This window comes from Protopterus annectens, chromosome 2.part0 (genome assembly GCF_019279795.1).
Source record: "Protopterus annectens isolate FY-2018-M chromosome 2.part0, PAN1.0, whole genome shotgun sequence".
Lineage (NCBI taxonomy): Eukaryota > Metazoa > Chordata > Ceratodontiformes > Protopteridae > Protopterus > Protopterus annectens.
In genome coordinates, this window is record NC_056728.1 from 1667145376 (window position 1) to 1667169792 (window position 24417).

Sequence of the window (24417 nt, forward strand, 5' to 3'; positions counted from 1 at the left end):
CAGTGTTGTCCCAAAGGGAGAGGGGGTCCACAAAATCAGGGCTTCAGAAAATCCTTCTCCAACAGGCCCTATTAGCACTCTTGAGGTGCTGCCCAGCTGTCCTACTCTAGAGGTTGGGGCAGACTTTCGTTGCACCCAGAAGCCTGGACAAACATAAAAAATGACACTTGGGTGTTAAATATAATTTCCAAAAGTTACTATATTTCCTTTTCCCTTCCACCTCCCAGTTCTGAGATGCATCTACCCAATGTGCCACCCAGTCAGAGGGAGAGTGCCCTTGTAGAGGTTTAAAAACTTCTATAAAAAAAAAAGTCATCCAGCAGGTCCCAACATAAAACTAGGATGCAGAATTTACTCACGCTTCTTTTGGGTAGCAAAGAAAACAGGGGACCTTCGACCAATCTTGCATCTGAGCAGTTTGAATTTGTTCATAAAAACGTGGTTCCGCATGGTTACTGTACAGTGCATTCTGATGCTTCTGTGCAAGAATGATTGGATGTGCTCTGTAGATATCCAGGACTTGTACTATCATATCAAAATAGACAGGCACTCCAGGAGATATCTGTGCTTTAGGCTGCCAGTCATTACCAATTCATAGCACTGCCCTTTGGTTTCACCACTGCCCCCCTGGTGTTCACCAAATGCATGGCAGTGGTTGTAGCTCATCTCCGTCTGCAAGAATTCCACGTGTCATCTCCCTTTTAGCCCTCTGCAAGAGTGGATCTACAGTTCTGTTATGGAAAATGGCTTTATTGGTAGCTCTTACTTCATCTAACTGGGTTCCTGAATTACAAACACTTTGCATTCAACTCCCATACCTTATTTTTCAGAAAGATCGTGTTTCTCTTAGGCCGAATACTTCTTTCATGCCCAAGGTCACTTCAGAGAAGATTATTAATCAGGTCATTCATATTCCTGTGTTTTTCCAGCATTTAAAAACAAAGGGGAATATCAATTACACAAGCTTGATGTACATAGGTAGCTCTGTTTCTGTCTAGATAGAACCAAATATTTCAGGACGTCCACTCAAATGAGTATATCATATTCTAAGTCCAGATTGGGATCACCTGTTTCCAAGATAACCATTACTAACTGGATTACCAAATGTATTACTTTTATTTATAAGAAGCATGGTGTTCCTCTTTCTTCTGCAGTGAAGTCGCATTCTACCAGGACTGTGTCTACTTCATCAGCCTTTTCCTCCAGGGTGCCAGTTGATGAGATATGCACTGCAGCTACATGGGCTAGGTCTCACACCTTCATATCCCATTACAAATTGCATATTTCATCTAGGAGCAGGGCTTCCTTTGGTTTCGCTGTGGTCCAAAACTTCCTTCCATAGGGCCACCCAGAGCTCAAGTAGCTGGGGACTCTGTCCCACAGGTTGAAGATCAAATGAAGACAACAATGTCAGATAAAGAATTTATTTACTCACCATAATGCTCCATCTGCATTGTTGTTCTTCATTTGTCTTCAACCTTCCCTCCCTCCTTCTCCCTTTCCATGAATGATTGGCCTTGCAGAGGAGGCCTGCTGTTCTCTCTCTATATCTCCTCTTCTAGAGATTGTTTACTGTCACCAAGTTTCTAGGGGTTTTGGTCAGTAACCTTTTCTCAGGCAACCTCGATCTGAGGGAGAGACTGGCATTATGGGTAGTGGAGGAGCATTTTGGCACCATAGCTTGGATATGACTGGCTCAGCACCGAAGTTGGTGCCTATAACCACAGGTTGAAGACAAATGAAGAACAACAATGCAGATGGAACATTATGCTGAGTACATAACTTCTTCTTATATAGCTTGTGCCAGCCAAATACCTCTTGAGCTAAAGGTCTACCCATAATGCCCCTGTGTACACTACCTCAGATCGCGTTTCATCTTCTTATAGAAAGATGCTTCAGCCGATTCGCTCTTGCAGCTAAGTGGAATTTTTGATTTATTACTAACTATTCTACATTTATATAATCCTTAACTCTAGATATTGTTCTTTCTGATTTTCTGAACCTAGTCTACCCCCTTTTTTTTTGTTTTTTTTTTTGTTAGTTTAACTGCTCATCTCTTTATTTATACCACTCCTCGCTATTCTAGCCTACCATAGCTGATAGTTTCTCTTTCCCTTTTTTTTTTCTCCTTTACCGGCAGGTAATCTTTCCTACCATTGTTAGTAGGTTCTTTATCGTACATTTACCTTTTCTATCGTATTCTTTCCTCTTAAATAGCAGATAGATCTAAACTTATGACTACTGGATTTAAACGGTGTCAGGAGTGTGACAGGAAAATGCTAAACTCTGACAGACACGAAAAATGTGGGTGTTGATTAGGTGCTCCGCACCTCGATCTTGAGTGTTCCATCTGCCAGGGCTTTAGTACCAGAACCCTGGTAGAATGTAAAAGTAAACTCATTCTCAAAGGGCTCCTAAAAGCACCCTTTGATGAAGCCTTGTCCAAGGCCTACCAGTCTCCTCCAGCCTCTGGTTCAAAATTCAGTCATTCGGTGCCAACGTCTCCATCAGTACCAACGCCAAAAAAGCATAAAAGCCATTCTGCTGGATCTTCTACGCAACCAAGACCCTAGGATCCAAAGACATCCCAAGGTACTGAATCATTGCCACCGACCACCATCTTAGTAGGTTCATAGTTTAGTACTAAGCTAACTACCCTTGTGAGCCATTTTAAGCCTAGCCAATTATCCCTTGTGAGACTCAAACCTCAAAATCTTGGTGCCGTTTATCCGTATTATGGCTGCAGCACCGACAATGACACCAGCACTGACTATAACCTCAGCATCAATAACTACATTGGCACCAGCCTGCCAGTACCGGCATCTCTCATGGCACCACAGCCTGTAACTCTTTCCACTGTATCGAAAACTGAAATGTCATCTACTCCCAAGACAAGATATTCCCTCACAATCAACCCCTTTCTGGGTCAAATTCCAAGTCCCTTTTTAGAGGGGCCTGATTATCCGTCTATCTGAATTTGATGTTGTGAGGTTGGTGGACCAGCTTCTGTCTGCTAGGGGTCTTCCTTCTCGTACTCAGCCTCCTATTCTTCCTGGAGCAGGAGATTTTTTTCCATACACACTTACATATATTCCTCCACTGATCTCAGAGGCTTTAGAGCTGTTAACTCCAACCACACAAGCTCCAGTTGTCTTAGCACCGGCAACTCTTTTGTCTTTGGTTCTGATCAAGGCTCTGACTCCCTCGGTACTATCAGAACAGATGGTCCCTGGGACTGATCTTCTGCCATCAGGTCTGCAGGGCTGGAGACGTCTCCTGTATTTATTCGTAACCGACCTTACCACTTTGGTCTGCGCTGGCTGTGGGTCCTTCCTTGAATCAGGACTTGGAGGTGGGCCTCTCAGGATGGCATGTGACCCCAATTCCGAGTTTGTCTCTCTTGGTTCTGGGCTCTCATCACTCCTGAGGGTAGCCTGCTTTCCAAGCCATAGAGAGAGCCTTAGCCACAGCTACTTCTCCGGAGCCTCCTATGTTACCAGAGTCTCACCCCTTGACCTCTGCCTTTCCAGAGCTTCCGCCAACCTCAGCATCTGGACAGCGAGCTCCAAGAATTATTGTCCAAAGACCATCCTTCTTCCGAGTCTTCCTCAAATGTTCCCACTGAGGAGCCCCCTCAGAAGAGACTGTGTAAAAGGAAACACCTGGACTCCCCTGAGAAGTCTGTCACTGAAGATATGGATTTCAGTCAGAGGGAGAGTTCCTTCCAGTCAACCCTGTCAAACAGAGGAGTAACTGGAAGTCCAAAGACCCTTCCTCTGAGGAATCTGTGTTACTTACAGACCTTTGAAGCTCGCCCATTTACTTCCTGGGTGACTCCTCCCACTGATGATCTTATTAAGATGATCACAAAGCGGGCTTGGAAGGCTCCTAATTCAATAGAGCCAATTCCCCGGAGACCAGATAGGATACTCTCAGCTCCTAAGAATCATCAATACTGGGCGAAAGGATGAGCAGTAGATGCCATGGTGGTAGCCACTGCCATTAAGAAGGAACTAGCTGAGGAAAGTTCATCCCCTTAACTGAGAGTCCATGGCAATGGACAGATTTGGGAAGTGGGTCTATGCATCATCGACCTTTACTATTAGGTCCTCGAACTTTGTGGTACACTTTACTAGGCTCCAAAGGGATCTGATCAAGGAGCTTTCAGATACCCTGGCGGGAACTGTGGCTGAGGGGGGGCCAGGAAAAAGTGGCCTCCCAACTAGCTACTCAGGAGTCTATGTCGAATTTGTCCATGCGGCTCATTGCACATGCAGCCAAAGGGATGACCAGGTCAGTAGTATCAGGTGTGTAGCTATTCTACAACATGCTTGGATGTGCCTGTGTGAGTTTACGGAGCCATTCAGGTCTTCCTTCGTCACTGCTTCTTCTGATGGATCATCTTTTATCTGAAGTAGGAGATTCATTTGTCAGCAACCTGTGGGTATAGATCCGATATCGGATCCGAACCGGCATGGTTTATCCAGCTATGGATCCGAGCCCCTAGCTCCTCCCCTCACCCATAATGCCCTGCTCTCCCTACATGACCTCAGATCTAGTTTGCCGCGTTCATGGTGACAGCTTGATCTTTGAGCTCCTACAGCTAAGTGGAATTTTGTTATTTAATAAGGGTTTTTTCAATCTCTAAGTAGTATATTTGTGTGAAAGTGTTAGGTTCCCCATCCTTTTAAACTGTTTTTGGTTAATTTACTAAAATTTTTGTGTAATTCCCTCCCCTCGCTGGTAGCGTAGTTGTGTGTGCGTGGTCTTTGGGGCCTGTAGTGTGTCTGAGTAGTTAACTTTGTTAACTTGTTAGTTTTTAATTTTTTTCTGTTAAAAAAAAAAAAAAAGAAGAATGTCAGAAGCCCCAAAGGCGATATTCTCGAAATGCTCCGAGTGTGGCCATAAGCTGTCCCCTGCTGATGGCCACACTCGGTGCGTTCGATGCCTTGGGGTTGAACACCTCACTTCTGGATGTTCTATCTGTGCAGGGTTCAACACCAGGGCATTGAAGGAGCGGAGGTCGAAGCTGGTCTTTGCGGGACTTTTGCCCCCGGACTCGGCTTCGGCCTCCACCTCGTTGGCAGTTACCGCTCCTGCGGTACCTGCCCTACCTGCTCCTCCTCCCGGGACTCAAACTCCCTCTACGGGTTCGGAGGACAGGGAAGCTAGGAAGAAGGACCGGAGAGAGAGAAGCACCACAAGCGGTGGGCCGAGACCTCCGTCTCGGCCCCGCCGGCTAAGCGGGCTTCTCCTCCGGCCTCTCTAGCTACTGGTTCTCCTACTCCTCAGCTCTGGTCCCCGACCTTTTCACCGGGACCTGAGGTGGAGGAGACCCGACCTCCTTCGAGGCTATCGAGGCGGTACTCTAGGCCTACCTTGGTAGCCTCTTCGAGGTCCACTTATAGTCTTTCAGACGCCGATATGGACCGGATGATGCGAAGGTTCATCCAGGCCCAGATGCAGATGGGAGTGCTCCTGCCTCCCCCCCCCTGGGGGGGAGCTCGACCCCCTTTTTCAAGCCCATTGCTCCTTCTTCGACCCGCTACCCGGGTTCGGAGCGCTCGGAGCCGGGCAGCTTTGGAGCCGGGGGTGGGTCGGCTCCGATAGTACTGACTACTTCGGATCCGACCCTGCCCTCGAGTATGTCGGATCCGACCTCTCGGAGCCTTGGCCCGAGTTTCGGATCCGAGGGACTCAGTGTGCCTTCGGCGCCGTCCGTGTCGGAGCGCACTGGGCCCTCAGATCCGAGGGGCTCGGCGCCGGCTCGGATCTGAGGGGGAGCCGACTGTCGGATCCTTTGGTCGAGGCTGGCTCCCCTTCGGCTTTTGATGTAGTGGAGAGGGCTCTGTTGAGGGCATCCGGACCCCCGGCACTTGCTTCGGCTCCATCCCGCACTCCATCTGCTCTGGGTGAGGCTTCCATCACCCGGCCACTGGGACAGCCCGTTTCAATGCCCCAAGCAGTTCCCGTGGAACTAGACACAGCTTGCGAGGGTTCCTCGGACAGCCCCCCCGAGGAGGCACCTCGCAAGCACACGTGTAAAAGGAGGCACATAGACTCCCCCGAGTCTTTAACTGAAGATACGGACTTGGAGGAAGGGGAAGGCTCCCCAAGATCACCTCCCGAGGATGTCTCCTTTGGAGACATCATGGAAATGCTTCGTATAAGAGGTGGGTGGTCTGCCCCAAAGTCTTCGGACGAGTCCGTGTTCTTGGAGGCATTCGAAGAGGGCCCGTCTACCTCTTGGGTGTCCCCTCCTGCCGACCCCCTGGTGGACCTCATTACCACCAGGGCGTGGAAGGAACCGGACACCGTGGAGCCAATTCCCAAAAGGCCAGACAGGATCCTCAGCCCCCCTGCTGACCGTGCCCACTGGAGTAAGGGTCCTCCGGTAGATGCCATGTTGACGGCAGCAGCCACCAAGAGGGAACTCACCCAGGAGAGTCCCTCAGTCCATCCTCCGAGCAAGGAGTCTCGGATGATGGACCGCTTGGGGAAGCGAATGTTTAGTTCAGCGACCTTCTCAGTGAGGGCGCTCAACTATCTGGCACATGTTATTAGGATGCAGCGCAATCTTATTAAAGAATACGCTGCATCACCCCCAGAGTCCATGTCGGAGGAGGACAAAGTGTTGCACTCCACCCGTATGGCCACTCTTCGGTCCATTACAAATACCTCTATAAGGTTGCTTTCCTATGCTATTGAGGGAGCTGCTAGAGCTGCAGGAGTAGGCCTAGTCACGAGACGTCAGGCCTGGCTCCGCCATTGCGATTTCATAGAGCCCTTCAAGGCGTCCTTCGCGAACGCCCCCTTTGATGGTTCTGCCCTCTTTGGCAAAACGGTTTGCGACACCTTGGTCCAGAGCAAGAAGGACGGGAAGACGCTGTCTGCCATCGGAGTCCGCTTCTCTGTGCCCCAGAGGTCCTACTCTAGGAGCCAAAAGGGCCAGAAGGAGATGTGGTTCCGGAAGTCGCAGGAATCCCAACCCGCTCCGGACAACCAGTCCTTCCGTGGCAGAGGAGGACAGGGCAGACACCGCCCCAGGGGCAGAGGGGCTCCCAGGAATTTCGGGTCCAGAGAACCTTTCTCTGAGCGGCCCGCGCAGCAACCCTGAGGGGTTGCCCGACTGCTCCACTCTGGAGGCAGTCGGGGGACGTTTTTCGGAGCACCTAGTGGCGTGGGAGTCCATAACAACAGACCACTGGGTCCTCCGTATCATATCCAGAGGATACAAAATTCCCTTTCTTCATGTCCCAAAACCAAAATCCCTCCCCGACGTTCCACCCGATCAGAGGGAGGCTGCTTCAGCAGAAATTGGCTATCTGCTGAGAAAAAGGGCCATCCAGCCCGTCCCCCCAGACCAGATCGGATCAGGGTTCTACTCCAGGTTCTTTTTAGTGCCAAAAAAGACGGGGGACCTAAGACCCATTTTAGATCTGTCCCTATTAAACCTGGCAGTTCCCAAGGAGAAGTTCCGGATGGTCACTTTACAATCTATCCTCCCCCTTCTGGGAGAGAATCACTGGATGTGCTCCATAGACCTCAAGGATGCGTACTACCTCATACTAATGGACTGTCGGTCCGGGAGGTTTCTTCGCTTCCGGCTGGGAGCCAGTCACTACCAGTTCAGGGTCCTTCCCTTTGGTCTCACCACAGCCCCCAGGGTGTTCACCAAAGTACTATCAGTGGTTGCAGCCCACCTGAGGCTTCAGGGGTGCAGGTCTTCCCGTACCTGGACGACTGGCTTCTCACCACCCCAACAAGGCATCTACTATCTTTAGCAAGGGACTCCTTTCTTCAACTAGCTCCCTGGCTAGGTATCACAATAAATGTAGCAAAGTCCAACCTGGCCCCTACTCAGCTGATAGATTTCATAGGTGCCAGGTTAGACACAAGGAAGTTAAGAGCCTTCCTCACAACCGACAGAATTCGGAATCTTCGTCGCCAGGTGCGGGCCATCCTCCACTCCAGCTCAGTTCCAGCGGAATTGGTCCTGAGGGCACTATGGTCCATGGCGGCAGCGATTTCTCTTCTCCCGCTTGCCCGCTTGAACATGCGAGTACTTCAGTGGACACTTCAAGTACAATGGTCTTACCTTTCTCTTCCCCTGCATCATCCCGTTGCAATCAGCAAGGCTTGCAAGCGATCTCTTTTGTGGTGGCTCCATTCAGAGGATCTCCTAGGAGGCCGCCCCTTTTGTGCTTCTCCCCCCCTTGCCACAGTGACCACGGACGCATCCCGCCTCGGGTGGGGGGGGGCACTTTGCGGGACGGACGGTCCAAGGCATGCGGAACGACTCAGAGACCTCCCTGCATATCAATGTTCTGGAGATGAGGGCCGTGCTCTTGGCGTTGCAAGCAGTGCAGGCCTTTCTTCCCCTGGGAACAATTGCGATTCAATCGGACAACATGTCAGTGGTCTGGTACATCAACAAACAGGGGGGAACCAGGTCTTACCCTTTATGTCGGGAAGCCATGAGAGTGTGGGAATGGGCGATCTCCACCAACCGCTTTCTCATCGCAACGCATATTCCGGGTCGGTCCAACATCCTTGTGGACAAACTCAGTCACACCATTCTCTCCCCGTATGAGTGGTCTCTCAATGCTCAAGTAGCGAAACGTATCTTCGCACGGTGGGGAACTTCTTATTGCGATCTCTTTGCTTCTCCCTTAAACACCAAGTGCAACAGTTTTTTCGCTCTAATCCCTCCTCCAGGGGATTCCCCGAGGGATGCTCTGGTGCATGCTTGGCCTCCCGGTCTTCTGTATGCATAGCCCCCTCTTCCTCTGATGCTCCAGGTTCTTCAGAAAGCCTCTCGGTTGGGGTGCAGAATGATCCTCATAGCCCCATTCTGGCCTTGGCAGATCTGGTTCCCTTACCTATGGTCTCACTCAATGAATCCACCTTGGATTCTAGATCCCATCTTGGATCTGATATCACACCCATCGAACCTACCATCTCCGAACCTGGACAACCTGAAGCTAACTGCTTGGCTGCTCCAGTTCCACTCCTAATTAGGACTCCCGGTATTTCATCTCCCGTTAAGGTTATCCTGGTAGCGGCGCACAAACCCCCAACCAGAAAAACTTACCGCAGTAAATGGAAGCGATTCTCCATCTGGGCGGAGAGGCAAGGTCTAGATCCCTTCACGGTACCCCTTCCCATGGTCCTAGATTTCCTTACCACTCTTTTTAATGATGGCGCCAGTAGTTCCACAGTCAAAGTTCAGCTATCGGCCATCTCTCATTATCATGTTGGTCATGACTCTGGACCTCTTATGTCTGCCAATTTATGTAAAATCTTCCTAAAAGGCACCTTTCTGCTTAGACCCCCAGTCAAACAGGCGGTTCCACCATGGGATCTTTCTTTGGTTCTTCAGGCCTTGACCGCTCCCCCCTTCGAGCCTGCGGCCACTGTAGATCTAAAATTCTTATCTCTTAAGACTGCATTTTTGGTAGCCATTACTTCAGCCAAAAGAGTTTCGGAACTTCAAGCCCTTTCCATAAAGCCGCCTTACTTGATCTTCCATCCGGACCGTGTGTACCTCAGGATCAATCCCTCTTTCCTCCCTAAGGTAGCTTCGGAAGCAAACATTAATCAGTCCATCAACCTCCCCGTTTTCTTTCCTAATTATCAGAACAAAGGCGAATACAAGCTGCATTCATTGGATGTTCACAGGCAGCTTCGTTTTTATCTTAACAGGACAGCTGGTCACAGACAATCCGATCAGTTGTTCATTTCCTTTGCCAAATTTAATCTGGGTAAACCAATTTCAAAAGTCTCCTTGTCACGATGGATTTCCCAGTGTATTTTATTAGCTTACCAAGCTTCTGGGAGGCCCGCACCGGACGCAGTTCATGCTCATTCAACCCGGTCCGTTTCTACCTCAGCAGCCTTTAAGGCTAGGATACCTCTGGATGACATTTGTTCAGCGGCCACTTGGGCTTCATCTCATACCTTTATTTCTCATTACAAGCGGGATATCACGTCTAGAGGTAGAGCATCCTTTGGCTCTGCGGTGCTCCGGAATATCCTTCCATGACGGCCGCCCAAGATTCAGGTAGCTGGGGACTCTGTCCCACAGGTTGCTGACAAATGAATCTCCTACTTCAGATTTAGAAGTTATGTACTTACCATAACGTTCCATCTGAGTAGGTGTATTCATTTGTCTGCAACCATCCCGCCCTCCTATCCCCCTGGCCTTGTCAGTTTCCTGCATAGAGTGTGTTACCCTTTATTAGGGTATTTGATACAGGGCAAACTCGATCTGAGGTCATGTAGGGAGAGCAGGGCATTATGGGTGAGGGGAGGAGCTAGGAGCTCAGATCCATAGCTGGATAAACCATGCCGGTTCGGATCCGATATCGGATCCATACCCACAGGTTGCAGACAAATTAATTCACCTACTCAGATGGAACGTTATGGTAAGTACATAACTTCTAATTCTACCATCAGTGGTACTTTCACCTTTTGAGCCAGCAGCTTCTTGTGACTTGATGTTTCTCTCCTGGAAGACACTTCTCCTTATAGCTCTGATCTCTGCAAGATGAGTATCCAAATTGCAAGCCTTATGTTCAAAGCCCCCCTACTTAATTTTCTGTAAGGATAGTTACACTCAGGACCAGTCCATCTTTCCTTCCAAAGGTTATTTCAGATACCAACATCAATCAGACTATAGACCTACCCATCTTCTTTCCAAATTTTACCAGTTAGGGAAAATACTGCCTACACTTATTAGACATGTACAGGCAGTTATGTTTTTACCTCAACAGAACTATTTCCTTTGCTGGCACATCCTTAGAAAAATGTGTTTCTAAAGTCACTTTGTCAAGATGGCTTAGAGATTGTTTTTGTCTTAAATAAAGGTAATACAATCTAAAACTATCATTGCCGGTGATGGCTCCTTCTACCAGATCAATGTCCACTTCAGCTGTTTTCCTGTTCAAGGGCTTCCCTGGGTGACATATGCACAGCAGCCATATCGGCTAGTCCACATACCTTCATCACTCATTACAAATTGGATTTGGTCTCCAGGGGGAGAGCTGCCTTTGGTTCTATGGTTCTTAGGAATATACTTTTATAGGGCCACCCAAGATCTAAAGCAGCTGGGGACTCTGTCCCATTAGTCAAGAACAGATGAAGTTGATAATATCAGGTAAAGAAGTTATGTCTTACCATAATGTTTCATCTGTGTTGTCGATCTTCATCTGTTCTTGACACCCCCCCCCCCCCTGCCCCGGGACTTCTGATTGAGCGATCTTTGTCCTGAGTATTTCAGTTAGGATGTTCCTTGGACATGGCTTTTTCATAGAGGTTAAGTTCCTCTCTTAGGTTCATAGGTTCATAGGTTCATACTAGGCTATCTGCCCAAGGGCATTTATAAGCCTAGCCCATAGTTATTTGGCTTTCGCCACCCCTTTAGTTTGAATAAAACTATGCCTATTATTTTGCTGTGCCTCTGTCAAGCAGTGACACTTAAGTAATCCCTGGGGTATATCTGCGATCCCCCATCCATTGGTCAAGATTCCTCTTGAACAAGGCCAGCGAGGTGCTCTGCCTCACATGTACCGGGATTTTGTTCCACAGCATAGGGAGTCTCTGGGTGATGAATCTGTCCCTCCAGCACGTTCTATTAATAACCGTGTCAATGTTTAAGTCTCCCGCCCTTGTGGTTCTGAGGGATCTAGATTTTTTGAGGTGAAGCATATTCATCAAATCAGGGTTTGACATGGCCTTATATGTCAGGCACAGGTCACCTCTGAGCAAGTGGTATGAGACTGAATAGAGCTGGAGTTCTTTCAGTCGGGCAGCATAAGACATATTTTTGAGACCCTTTATCCTTTTGGTGAGGAACTTTTGGGGCCTTTCCAGCTGCTGCAGGTGTCGGGTCAGATACATTCCGAATGGGGCATTGTACTCAATCATAGGTCTAATGAGTGATGAGTACAGGGGACAATGACCTCCCTTGATCTAGATGTGAATCCCTTCATGATCAGGTGGGCAATGTAGAAGGTTTTCCTAACTACTTTAGCAACATGAGTGTCAAACGAAAGGCTACTGTCAACCTGGGTCCCCAGATCCCTGATGACTTCTTCTGTGCTCAGTGGATTGCCACCTATATGGTAGCTAGGGGTAACCTTGTTTTTCCCGAAGGGTATGACTATGCATTTCTTGGTATTTAACTTTAGGCCATGGCTCTGGCACCAGTTATCCGTTTCTGTGAGGCCCTTCTGAAGGATAACTGTGTCAGATGTGTTTTCGACTATGGCGCCCAGTTTGCAGTCATCTGCAAACTTTGTCAGCCATAACCCTCCTGTGTTTGCTTGTACTTCAGAAAAGTAGATGCCGAACAAGAGTGGACCCAGGACTGAGCCCTGTGGGGACACCACTTGTGACAGGCTTTGAGTCTGACATGGCTCCAGCAACTCTGACCCTGTGGGTTCTGTCACTTAGCCAGTTTGCAACCCATCTTGTGATGTATGGGTTTACATTCAAGCTGACGAGTTTTTCGATGATACCTGAGTGGGGTATTGTGTCGAAGGCCTTTGCCAGGTCAAGGTAGGCTGTATGGACTGCGTTTCCCTCATCAATGGCCTTGGTGACTGTCTCGAAAAAGTCAACCAAGTTTAAAAGGCATGATCTGCCTTTGACAAAGCCAAACTGGGTTGGATCCAAAGTCTGCAAGTTCCCTATGTCTTTATTTATGAGTTCCATTATGATCCTCTCCATGGCTTTGCAGATAAGGCTTGTCAAGCTAATGGGACGGTAATTTCCAGGGTCGGTGGAGGCACCGCCTTGTGAAGTGGGACCACAGTTGCCGTCGCCACTCCTTGGGTACGTATCCTGAGGTGAGGCTAAGATTAAACAGCTGTCCTAACTGCGGGTTTAATTCCTCATTGAGTTCGTGGAGCACACAGCCGGGGACACCATCCGGTCCCATGGATGTTGTGTTTTTTGCTTTGGAGAGAGCAGTTCTCACCTGGGCGTTGGAGATGTTTGGCGGGCTACAATCCTCTGGTATAGATATCTCTCCTTTTGGGGGGGGGGGAGAAGTTTGCACTGAACCTGTCAGCCAGTATGTTGGCAATGTGTGTAGGTTCAGTAATCTTCACATCATTTTGAACTAATTCTGAGCATATCTGGGAGTTTCCTCCTAGTTTTCTAACATAGCTAAAGAAGGCCTTATGATTGTCTTTTGAGTCCTTGGCGATTTTTCTCTCAAAATTTGCCTTGGATGATTTTATGAGAGCTCTTAGTTTTTACTTATAATGATCAAAGGTGTCTTACCTTTCAAGGATTTTGCTCTATCTTGTAGTAGCTTCCTCCTTTTGTTGTAGAGCTTGTTTATGGCTGGGGTCCACCAGACTGGACGCTTGCCTTTGGTACAAAGAGTCTTAGTTTTGTTTGGGATTGCCTGATCCATGCAGTCCTGTAGGTGCTGGTAGAAGGCATTTGTAAGTGATTCAGCGGTTTGAGTAATGTTTACCACTGGCTCAGGGGCCTTAAAGGAGACCACACTAGTTTTAGAAGTGTGAAGTCGGATTTTGAGAAGTTTTTCACTGTGGTCTTTTTATTTCAGGTGGGGGGATGAGGACCTCCAGCGAGATTAGTTTATGATCTGATCTCACCAGTGAGGGGTATACTTCCGGTGTTGAACATTGTGATCCCATGTTCGTGATGATGAGATCAAGTATGTTTTCTCCTCTTGTGGGGATGGTGACTAGTTGTTCCATGGCATTTGAGTTTATGAACTCCAGGAACCTTTGGGCTAGAGTGTTTGGGCTTGAGTAGTGTTCCCAGTCTATATTAGGGTAGTTGAAGTCACCTAGTATGATGGTGTTTGGAGATACATTTATCCCTCCATTGTTTTCAGGAAGGCCATGTGAGGTTCCTGAGTTTGAGAGGGTGGCCTGTAACATGCTACAAATTGCAGAGCAGTCTTGCCTATGGTTAATTGTACCTGGATGGTCTCCGATGCATCGTGCGTTGCCACCAACCTTGAGGTGTGGGTGTCCTTTATGAATATGGACTTCTCCTTTCTTGGTGTTGTCCGGATTTTGGGGCCGGAACGCATGATATGAGGTGAAACCTGATAGTGCTGGGGTGCTGTCAGGAGCCTTGAACCAGGTTTCTGTCACAGCACAGACATCGATGTTCTCCATACTGAGAAGGGCCTCGAGTGCGTGCATCTTGAGATTGAGACTTCTGGCACTGAGCAGCATTACCCTTAGTTTTTTTACTTTTTTGTGTTCTAGGGTGGTAGGTTTAGAATTTGAGCCTTGCCTAAAAAAGGCACTATGGGGGTGGCAAGAGCCTTTGCCAATATCCGGAAGCCTAGCGGTGACAGGTGCAAGCCGTCCCTTGTGAAGCAGCGTGGCTTGTCCAGCATGTCATCCCAGGCAGACAGACATTGGATCCCCTTTGAATGACACCAGAATTTAAGCCAATTATTAAAGCTGATCATCTTATCACTGTATTGTGGCATCATTCTAGGTGAAGGTAGGATACTGCTCAAAGTCAGGGTCATACCTGCCTGGGCTACATAATCAGAGAGCTCCTCAATGTCTCTTTTCATGTAGTCCAAGGAGGTACATCTCAGGTCGTTGACACCAGCGTGGACAATGACTGAGTCGTACTTGTACCTGCTGTTGAGAGACCTGAGTGCTTGTGTTATGTGGCGGATTCTAGCGCCCGACAGGCAGCTTACTGTGACCTTCTCCTTACTCAGTCTGGGGAGCGGGACGTCAGTGTGTCTGACTATGGAGTCACCTATGACAAGTATGTTTGGTGTTGTATTTGGCCTTAAGGGCAGTGACTGCTTTGCACACTGATTTTGTTGTTTATGTGTTGTTTGTGTGGTGTATTGAGTTTGCAGTTGCTTGGGTGTCTGCTTTGGAGGCCTCTGCTGTTTAGGTAAATTTTTACTCAGAGCCTCCGAGTATGTCTTAGTGTGTTTATGTGTTTGATTCAGTGGTGTGGTTGAGTTATGTGAGACTGGTATTGTGGTGTGTGTAGTTGCCTTCTCCTCCTGCCTGGTCTTGCCAGTCCTGAGTTGAGAGAGCTCAGCCACCAGTCTGGCTAAATAGCTGCATCTCTCACAAGTGTTAGTGTTACGTGGGAGGAGGAGAGGGTTGTCCGTGTGCATGAGGCAATTGTAACATTGTCTCAGAATTCCCAGATTCACCAACTGGGCAGGAGAGGACGCCAGCATCTGACCCTTCGACATGCTAGAAAGAATTATGAGTTGGTATGAGACAGAAAAGTAGTGGGCTTAGCAGGGAAGTGGGCACTCCTGGGGGGTTTTGCTAGTGAGAGATTTGTATAATATAGGAGTGCTTGACCTGCAAAGAGAATGCATATAAGACAAGGGATATGCTTATAAGACAAGTGCTGAGCTTTTTGAGAAGAAAAAGCTATTTGGAACAAGTGCTGCACTTTTTAGTGTAGGTGTAAACTGTTTAGGTTCCTAACAGAGCAGTTCTAAGGGAAAAATTGAAGAACAGACTTTCTGGAGCCAGAAAGAGTTTAACCTTGTTTAACCGGCACTGCCCGATGCTGCTCTAGTGGCAACTCCGCGCTAAAGCACGTTAAAGCGTGCTTGATAGCAGGGGCTGGAAAGAAGCAGGAATAGACCCAAAAGGGAAAATAAAACTACAGTTTCAAGTCAGTAACCACCTCTACGGGGCAGGGAAGCTGCTCAATGTTAGTCACTGCCACTGATCAACAGAGAGACCCTCCTTCAGCCCAAGCAAAATGGCCTCACAGAAACTTTCAAACAGTTCAGGAACAGCAAGCCTGTAACTGAACTTTTAACTCTCAGAAAAGTGGGAAAAAGCAAGATTTTTTTTTTGTTTTGTTTCTTACAGAGATAGCAGAGGTTCACAAGTAATATCAAGTTATAACAGTGCAGTAAATGACCCCACACAAGAGTGCTAGGTCAAGGACAGAAAATATACAAGTTTTAAGAAAAAAATGATTTAAAATTAAGTGCAAACAGGAAATTCAGCAAACAGCTTTTGGTTGTGCTCTAAATACAGCTACTAATACAGAAATCAAGTTTAACAAGCCAGAAAATGCTCAAGCTAGGCAGCTATGCAGAAAAACTTAGCAAATAAACAGAGAAAAAATACTTAAAATCTCAAAAGTGGCTCCCTTCTTCTCTCAGCGTTTTTCATGTATATACGTATATTTTTTTTCTATAAGATTGCAGACTCGATCTGAGGTAATGTACATAGGGGCATTATGGGTAGACCTTTAGCTTGAGAGTTTTTTGCCTGGCGTGAGTTATATAACGGCCTTATTGGTTCTGAGGATCGGAACTGTAACCCATCAGTCAAGAAAAGATGAAGATCGACAACACAGATGGAATGTTATGGTAAGACATAACTTCTTTTTTTAATTTATGTAATTGAATGATTGCTTATGTCTTAAGTGATATTTCAATAAAAATGTTTCTTGTTTAAAAGAAAAAGGAAAGCTAAGCAGACAGATCTTGCTGCTTGGTCTCTCATTGTGAAATTATGTGATTAGTCTGTTCAAAAATATTGGGACAGTCGTGTTGCTTTGCCATTCAATACCAAATGCACTTCTTTTTCAGATTAATTCCTTCAGAAGGACAGGATCGCATTCTACCATGAATGCCCCCCCCCCCCCCCCAATTCTCCTTTACTTCTTTTCCCAACTTCCACTGATTTTTGAGACTTCTAGAGCAAGTCGAAGAATGCTAAGCTCATTTTTGTTGCACCGTTTGGCCCATATCTGTGGTTTCCCCTGCTGTGGCCTCACATAAAGAAGAGACCCTTATCAATTCCTCAGACCCTGCTCTACTTTCTTACCCATCTGGAATTCCTCACCTGGACATCCACTCCCTCTAACTGCTTTGTTTCTCCAATTCACATGATGGCCAGAAACTCCAAGTTTCCTTCAGAGGTGGGGAATCTCATTACAGCCTTCCAGAAGAACTCCACTAAAATGATGTACAAGGGTAAATAGACGAAATGAGTGTTGTGGGCACAAAGAAGTATTTTTCTCCAGCATCTGCATAATAAGTGGAAGTTCTGATATTCCTGACTGAGCTGTATAATAAAGGTTGCTGTGCAAAGGTTCATTTGGCAGCCATTTCCTCTTCCCACAAAAGATTTTCATATCATTCATTGGAGACACACAGGTTTTGTACAGCTATCCGTAAAACTTTCATTTGAGACCTCCTTTATCCAGACCAGCACTTGCTTGGGATTTGAATTTCTTGCTAATGTCAAATGTTCATTTGAATCACCTAGATCAGCAGATTTTACGTTTTTTACTTCCTTGGAAGATTGCATTTCTGGTGAGCATCACCTTAGTAAGATGATTTTCGGAGTTGCAAGCATTGTCAGCATAATTGTCATCTGTGTTTTTTCATTAGGACACGATGTCTGTTAGAACCAAATTGTTGTCATTACTGAAAGTGGCTTTGCAGACTCATCTGAATCAAGGTTTTTATTTAGTTGTATTATTCCCTGAAGTACTGTAATAAAGGGGAGTATTTGTTACACTGCTTAGATGTTCACAGACAACTGCTTTTCTGTCTGGATCGCAGAAAGCCTTCTAGAAAGACGGGCAACATTTTGTTTTTTGCCAAATAAGCTGGGTCACAAGATTTCTGTGATTACACCAGCTAAGTTGATTACTGATTTGTATTTTGTTACAACCAGGCAGACAGGGATATCCCATTTCCTCCTAAATCACCGTCAGGGCTGAAGCCACGTCTATGGCTTTTCTCAGGACTTTTCCTGAATATTACAGCAGGAGCTACTTTTGGTTCTCCTTGCTTACTTTTGCTAAACATTACAACCTGGATTCTTATTTTTGGGGAAGGGATTCCATCCTGTTGTTCCATTGTCTGGACAGGACCTGAGAAAAATGCAAGTTATGTATGTACTGGAATGTTAGAAATCTCTGATCTCTATCCAGATATTAGACCAACTTGCCCATCATCTCCCTCCAAATTGTCCTTGCCTTTGAGATCTGTGTGGATCAATTGGGGATTATGTTTTGTATCTAGTACTTCCTATAGGATTTTGTCTATAGCAGGCATAGTTGATCTGGAGGACTTAAAGCTTGGGGAATTGTGGGTAGGCAGGAGCTTTAGCTTCGGAGGCATTCATAGCTGTTACTTGAGGGTTCTTAAGAAACTAGTTCTGCTGTTCCAGTATCTTGACAGAGATGAGAGCAATGTAGCATTCCGGTAAGTTCATAACTTATAATGTCCTTCTTTTTATATGTTGTAGTATTCATAACATGAAGGAGTCTGCCACAGGCTGACCCGAATGTCCGGCCAGTATACAAAAGTCTAAAACTACTGTTAGGTATCTGCAATATCTCACATAGGACCCCGTCTAACGCTGGCCATAAAGTAACTTTGGGTATATAGTAGATGTCGGCAAGTACCATCCTCAGAAATTTTCTGCCACCCGTCTGAATGTCTTCCCCAGTCATTTGTTTGACAGTGAAGTTGCAGATTCTGAGTCAGATAAGTGCCCCAATGGGTTTTTTCTGTATTTTGTGTGCTACTGTTTCTTCCTGAGGTTGCATGTTATCTAGGAAGGGCAAGTGGCAGTATGAAAGGCAAATTCCACATAAGGATTCCCACTATCTGTGCCTTTTTTTGCCTAGGTCCTAACCATGACTATACCTCCTGTGTTATTTGCAAGGCCTTTGCCCCAAAGATCCTGTGCAGTTATCTTGCTTCTCTTAATTTATATTTAGAGATCCAGTGCCTTAAGAGTTTTGCACCTGATGCCATGTAAGGTGAGTCGGGCCCTTCAGGGGATCCTGTTTTTAAGAAGGCCAAGAAATCTAGGCCTGAGGTTTCTGCTGCTCCTCCAATTTGGGAAGTTTCTCCCAAGGCTGGTGATGGCCTTGGAGACCTGTTCGGAAGTAGCTGGTAATTCTTCCAAGGGTACCGCTGTAGAGCCTGCAAAGGATCCTGCTAGCACATCCTCGGGGGGGGGGGGTATGCAGATGTCTGCAATGGATGGGGGGGGGGGTCATTGTCCCTGAAGGCCCTCAGGGCATTAAACAAATCCTTGTTTGTGAACAGGTCCCTAGCAATATTATCTATTGCAGGTTGACGTCGGGTCCCTCGTCCTTCCACCATATGGATGTTTCACTTAAGAAGAAGCAGAAAACTAAGCATTTTTCTCCTTCTCAGAATAACCTGCTGATTGGCAAACCTTTTCACAGGGGCTGTTTAATGCCTTTATTCCCCTTAGGCAAGCTACAGGGGTCTCTCTCCCTTCTTCCCTTTCTCCAGTTTCTCCTCAGAAAAGGATTATGATTGAGGATTCTTCTGTTGAGGAAGACTCCTATGGGGATGATTCTCTGGCATATTCTTCCAGGATGTCTCCTCCATTGGGGTATTCTTCCACAGAGGAGGAATCAAATGGAACTGAATCTCCAGGGGAGGATATCATCATTGGAGAGACCATTGTGAAGATGAGAGAATTTTTCCAGTGGAACTGCTTTCAGGTTTCTGAGATGCAAAAAAATATACTATGGTCTATTACAGATGGATTCCCCTTCCCCATCTGCAGTACCTCCAGTGCTTCCATCTCTCTTGGATGCTTTCCCTTCTACTTCTAAGTGTCCAGATTCACAACTTCCTGCCCCTAAAAGGCCAGACAGGTTCTACAAAGTGCCAGAAGGCTGTAAGTTTTTATTTTAAGTGCTCTTCTTCAGATCTATCTACAGTCTTAGTGGCTGCAGATAATCCCTGTAAGCTTTTGCCTTCTACCTCCCTTCTCCCCTCAGATAAGGAGAACAAAGTTATGGAAAGGCTGGGGGGAAAAGTATATACTTCGGCCACATTTGTCTTTAGGGACATAAACTACCAAACGTATATGGCCAAATATTCCTGAGCTTCCAGACTCTAGCACTAAATCTTAGCTTTCTACCATTTTAGGTTCCTCTGCTCAAGTGACATTTCATTCTGTTAAATGCAGCTATGATGCAGTGGAAGTATCTGCCAGAGCTGCTGCATCTGGCTCTCTCCTTTGGATGTACTCTTGGCTGAAACTCCAGACACTATCAGAGGATATCAAAGCTAAAATAATGGATGCTCCACTAGATTCCAAGGTTTTGTCTGGATCTGCAGCTGCAGAACTTTTTAAGTCCTTGCAAGAAAAGGGCAAGGAGCTCCAGGACCTTAAACAAATTTTGTGTCACCAGTTCCAAAATTTCAAAGGAACTATCCTTCTAAAACTCCATTTGTAAGAAAACTACCCAGACCTCCTTCTTCTAAGAGTAAAAGAGGAGCCAGAAAGCCTTATTCTGCCAAATCTTCTTCTATTACTCCTGTTGCTCAGAAACAGCCCATCTGAAGTAGTTAACTTCATTTGTGCAGCAACCTATGGGAATTTGATCCGACCTCGGATCCGAGCCAGCAGTTTTCAACAGCTTTAGATCCGAGTTCCAAGCTCCTCCCCTACCCATAATCCCCTGCCAACCCTGAGTGACCCCAGATCTAGTTTGCCACAGTTAACCAACAGCAGCTTGATCTAGAGTTCCAGGCGTTAGAGACTTTTTTGTGAGAAAAAAATTTACCTTTTCTTCTCTTTTCTTCAGATTTTGGTTGTGAGTGTTTCCAGGTCCCTTTTTGTATAAAACCCTCTTTAGTTTAACTTTTTATTTTTTGCCATTTACCTCCCCTTCCTTCGTGGTTCCATTAGGGTTGTGTGTGTGTGTTTGGGTCCTAACGTGTGTGGTTTTCACTTTTAGTTAAAATGTCTGAGGCCCCAAAGCCGTTTTTTTCTAAGTGCACCGAGTGTGGCCATAAGCTGTCCCCGGCGGATGGCCACCCTCGGTGTGTGTTGTGCCTTGGGGTTGAGCACCTGTCTTCTGGTTGTTCCATCTGTGCAGCGTTCAACCCCAGGGCACTCAAGGACCGGAGTCTAAGCTGATTCTGGCGGGTCTTCTGCCCCCGGATTCGGCTTCTACCTCCGGTCCTCCCGTGGCTCCCGCTGCAGCTGCCACTCCTGCTTCCCTCCCCCCGGCCGGGACTCAACGTCCCGTCTTAGGCCTGGAGGAGAGGGAGGCCAGGAAAGAGAAAAGGAGGGAGAAACACCACAAGCGGTGGGCCGAGGCCTCCGCTTTGGCACCCCCGGCTAAGCAGTCTTCTCCCTCCAGGACTTCTGGGTCTCCTCCTTCTCTGATCCGGTCCCCTTGCTTTTCACCGGGTCCTGAGGAGGAGGAAACTCGATTTCCTTCGAGGTCATCGAGGCAACACTCACGTCCCGCCTCGGTGGCCTCATCGAGAGCAACCAGAAGCCTCGTGGATGCAGATTTGGACCGGATGATGAGAAGATTCCTCCAGGCCCAACTGCAGATGGGAGTGCTCCTGCCTCCCCCCCCCCCCCTCCGGGGGGGAGCTCGACCCCTTTTTTTTCCCCGATAGCGCCTTCTCCATCCTGCTTCCCGGGCTCGGAGTCTTCAGAGCCGGGCAGCCTTAAAGCCAGGGGTGTGTCGCCGCCGATAGTCTCGGGTACTTCGGCGCCGACACTTCCTCGAGTCTGTCGGGTCCATTTTCTTTGGATCTGAGCTCTCAGAGCCAAGGGTTGAGCTTCGGATCCGGGGGTATCGGTATGCCTTCGGCTCTATCCAGGTCGGAGCATACTGGTCCGTCGGATCCGATCGCTTCGGCGCCGGCCCCGATCCGTCCATCGGATCCAAGTGAGGGTCTGCTTTCGGATCCCAGAGAGAGCAGCTCTCCCTCGGCATTCGACGTGGTGGAGAGGGCCCTGTCGAGAGATTCCTGGCCCCCGGCCCTTGCCACGGCTCTACCCTGCACTCCTTCTCTGTTGGGCCCGACTTCCATCACCCGGCCCCAAGGACAGCCTGCTTCGACGTCCCAGGTCATTCCTTTGGAACAAGACGTGGCTGGTGAGACCTCATCGGACAGCCCCCCCCCCCCCGAGGAGGTTCCTCACAAGCGAAGGTGCAAAAGGAGGCACCTGGACTCCCCCGAGTCCTTGACTGAGGACACGGATTTGGAGGAGGGGGAAGGCTCCCCAAGATCACCCCCCGACGATGTCTCATTTGGTGACATCATGGAGATGCTCAGGATAAGGGGGGTGGTCTGCCTTCTCTGCTCCCCAGAGGTCCTTCTCCAAGAACCAAAAGGGACAGAAGAAGATGTGGTTCTGGAAGTCGCAACAGTCCTGTCACGCTCCGGACTCCCAGCCCTTCTGCGGCAGAGGAGGGCTGGGTGGACACCACCCTAGAGGCAGAGGGGGCCCGCGGAACTTTGGATCCAGAGAACCCTTCTCGGACCAACCCACGCAACACCCCTGAGGGGTTGCCCGACTGCTCCACTCTGGAGGCAGTCGGGCGGGTGTTTCTCGAAGCACCTAGCAGCTTGGGAGTCCATCATGACAGACCGCTGGGTGCTTCGCATTATATCCAGAGGATATCAGATTCCCTTTTCTCTTTACCCACGCAGCCCCAGATACCTCCCCGATGTCCCACCCGATCAGAGGGAGGCCGCAGCAACAGAAATTCAACAGTTGCTGGAAAAAAGAGCCATCCAACACGTCTTCCCAGACCAGTGCGGGTCGGGGTTTTACTCCAGGTTCTTCTTGGTACCAAAAAAGACGGGGGACTTCCTCGACCTCTCCCCCCTGAACCTGTCAGTAACCAAAGAGAAGTTCCACATGGTCACCCTTCAATCCATTCTCCCCCTTTTGCGGGAGAATGACTGGATGTGCTCTATAGACCTCAAGGATGCGTACTACCACATTCTGATGGACAGGCGATCCAGAGGGTTCCTCCGCTTCCGGCTAGGAGCCAGTCATTTCCAATTCAGGGTCCTCCCCTTTGGTCTCACCACAGCCCCCAGGTTGTTCACCAAAGTGTTAGCAGTGATAGCGGCCCACCTCAGGCTCCCGGGAATTCAGGCCTACCCATACCTGGACGACTGGCTCCTGACCGCCCCGACAAGGCATCTACTCTGCGCAGCCAGAAACTACTTTCTTCGTTAGCTCCCTGGCTGGCTCCCCGGCTGGGGATCACTATCAACATAGAGAAGTTGTCTCTTACCTCGACTCAGACCATAGACTTCATAGGGGCCAGATTAGACACAAACAAGCTGCTAGCTTTCTTGACCACAGATCGGCTACGAACCCTGAGGCTACATGTGTGTGCCATTCTACAATCTCCAGCTCCTCCGGCGGGTTTGGTCCTGAGGGCTCTAGGCTCAATGGCGGTGGCAATCAACCTATTGCCAATGGCACGTTTGAACATGAGGGTCTTACAATGGACCCTCCAGGTCCAGTGGTCCTTTCTTCGATATCCTCTAAGCCATCCCATTCCCCTCAGCAGGGCTTGCAAGAGGGCCCTGTTATGGTGGCTCCAATCTCCGAACCTCCAGGAAGGATGCCCCTTTTCTATGGCCCCTCCCCTAGCCACGGTGACCACGGACGCCTCACGCCTCTGGGGGGGGGGGCATTGTTCGGGCAGGACAGTCCAATGCACGTGGGACCTCACGGAGACCTCTCTGCATATCAGTGTCCTAGAGATGAGGGCAGTGCTGTTAGCGTTGCAAGCACTTCCTGTAGGAACGATTGCGATTCAGATGGACAGTGTCTGTTGTCTGGTACATCAACAAACAGGGGGTGCCAGGTCTTACTCACTCTGTTGAGAGGCCATGAGGGTGTGGGAATGGGCGATCTCCACCAACTGCTTTCTTATAGCAACGCACATTCCGGGGCGGTCCAACATCCTAGTGGACAGACTAAGTCGCACCATCCTGTTACCATACGAGTGGTCTCTGAATCCCGAGATAGCGAATCGGATTTTCGCCGAATGGGGTCAACCCTGTTGCGATCTCTTTGCTTCTCCCTCGAACACAAAATGTTACGACTACTTCGCTCTCATTTCCCCCTCCGGGGAACCTCCGAGAGACGCTCTGGTGCATGCTTGGCCTCCCGGTCTACTTTATGCTTACCCTCCTCTTCCTCTGATGCTGAAGTTTCTACAGAAAGCCAGCCGGTTGGGGAGCAGGATAATCCTCATTGCCCCATTCTGGCCTCGTCAAACCTGGTTCCCTTACCTTTGGTCTCATCTGGTGAATCCTCCTTGGATTCTGGATCCCTGTCTGGATCTAATATCCCACCCCCTAGATCTCCCAGTCCCGAATCTGGACAATCTCAAGTTCACAGCTTGGCTGCACCAGTTCCACTTGTAGCTAGGACTCCTGGTATCTCTTCCCCAGTTAAAACTATTCTAGTAGCAGCGCACAAGCCTTCTACTAGAAAGATCTATAGTAGCAAATGGGAACGTTTCTCCATTTGGGCAGAACGTTGAAATTTGGATCCTTTCACAGCTCCTTTGCCCGCTGTATTAGACTTCCTGTCAGGGCTGTTTCATCAGGGGGCTAGC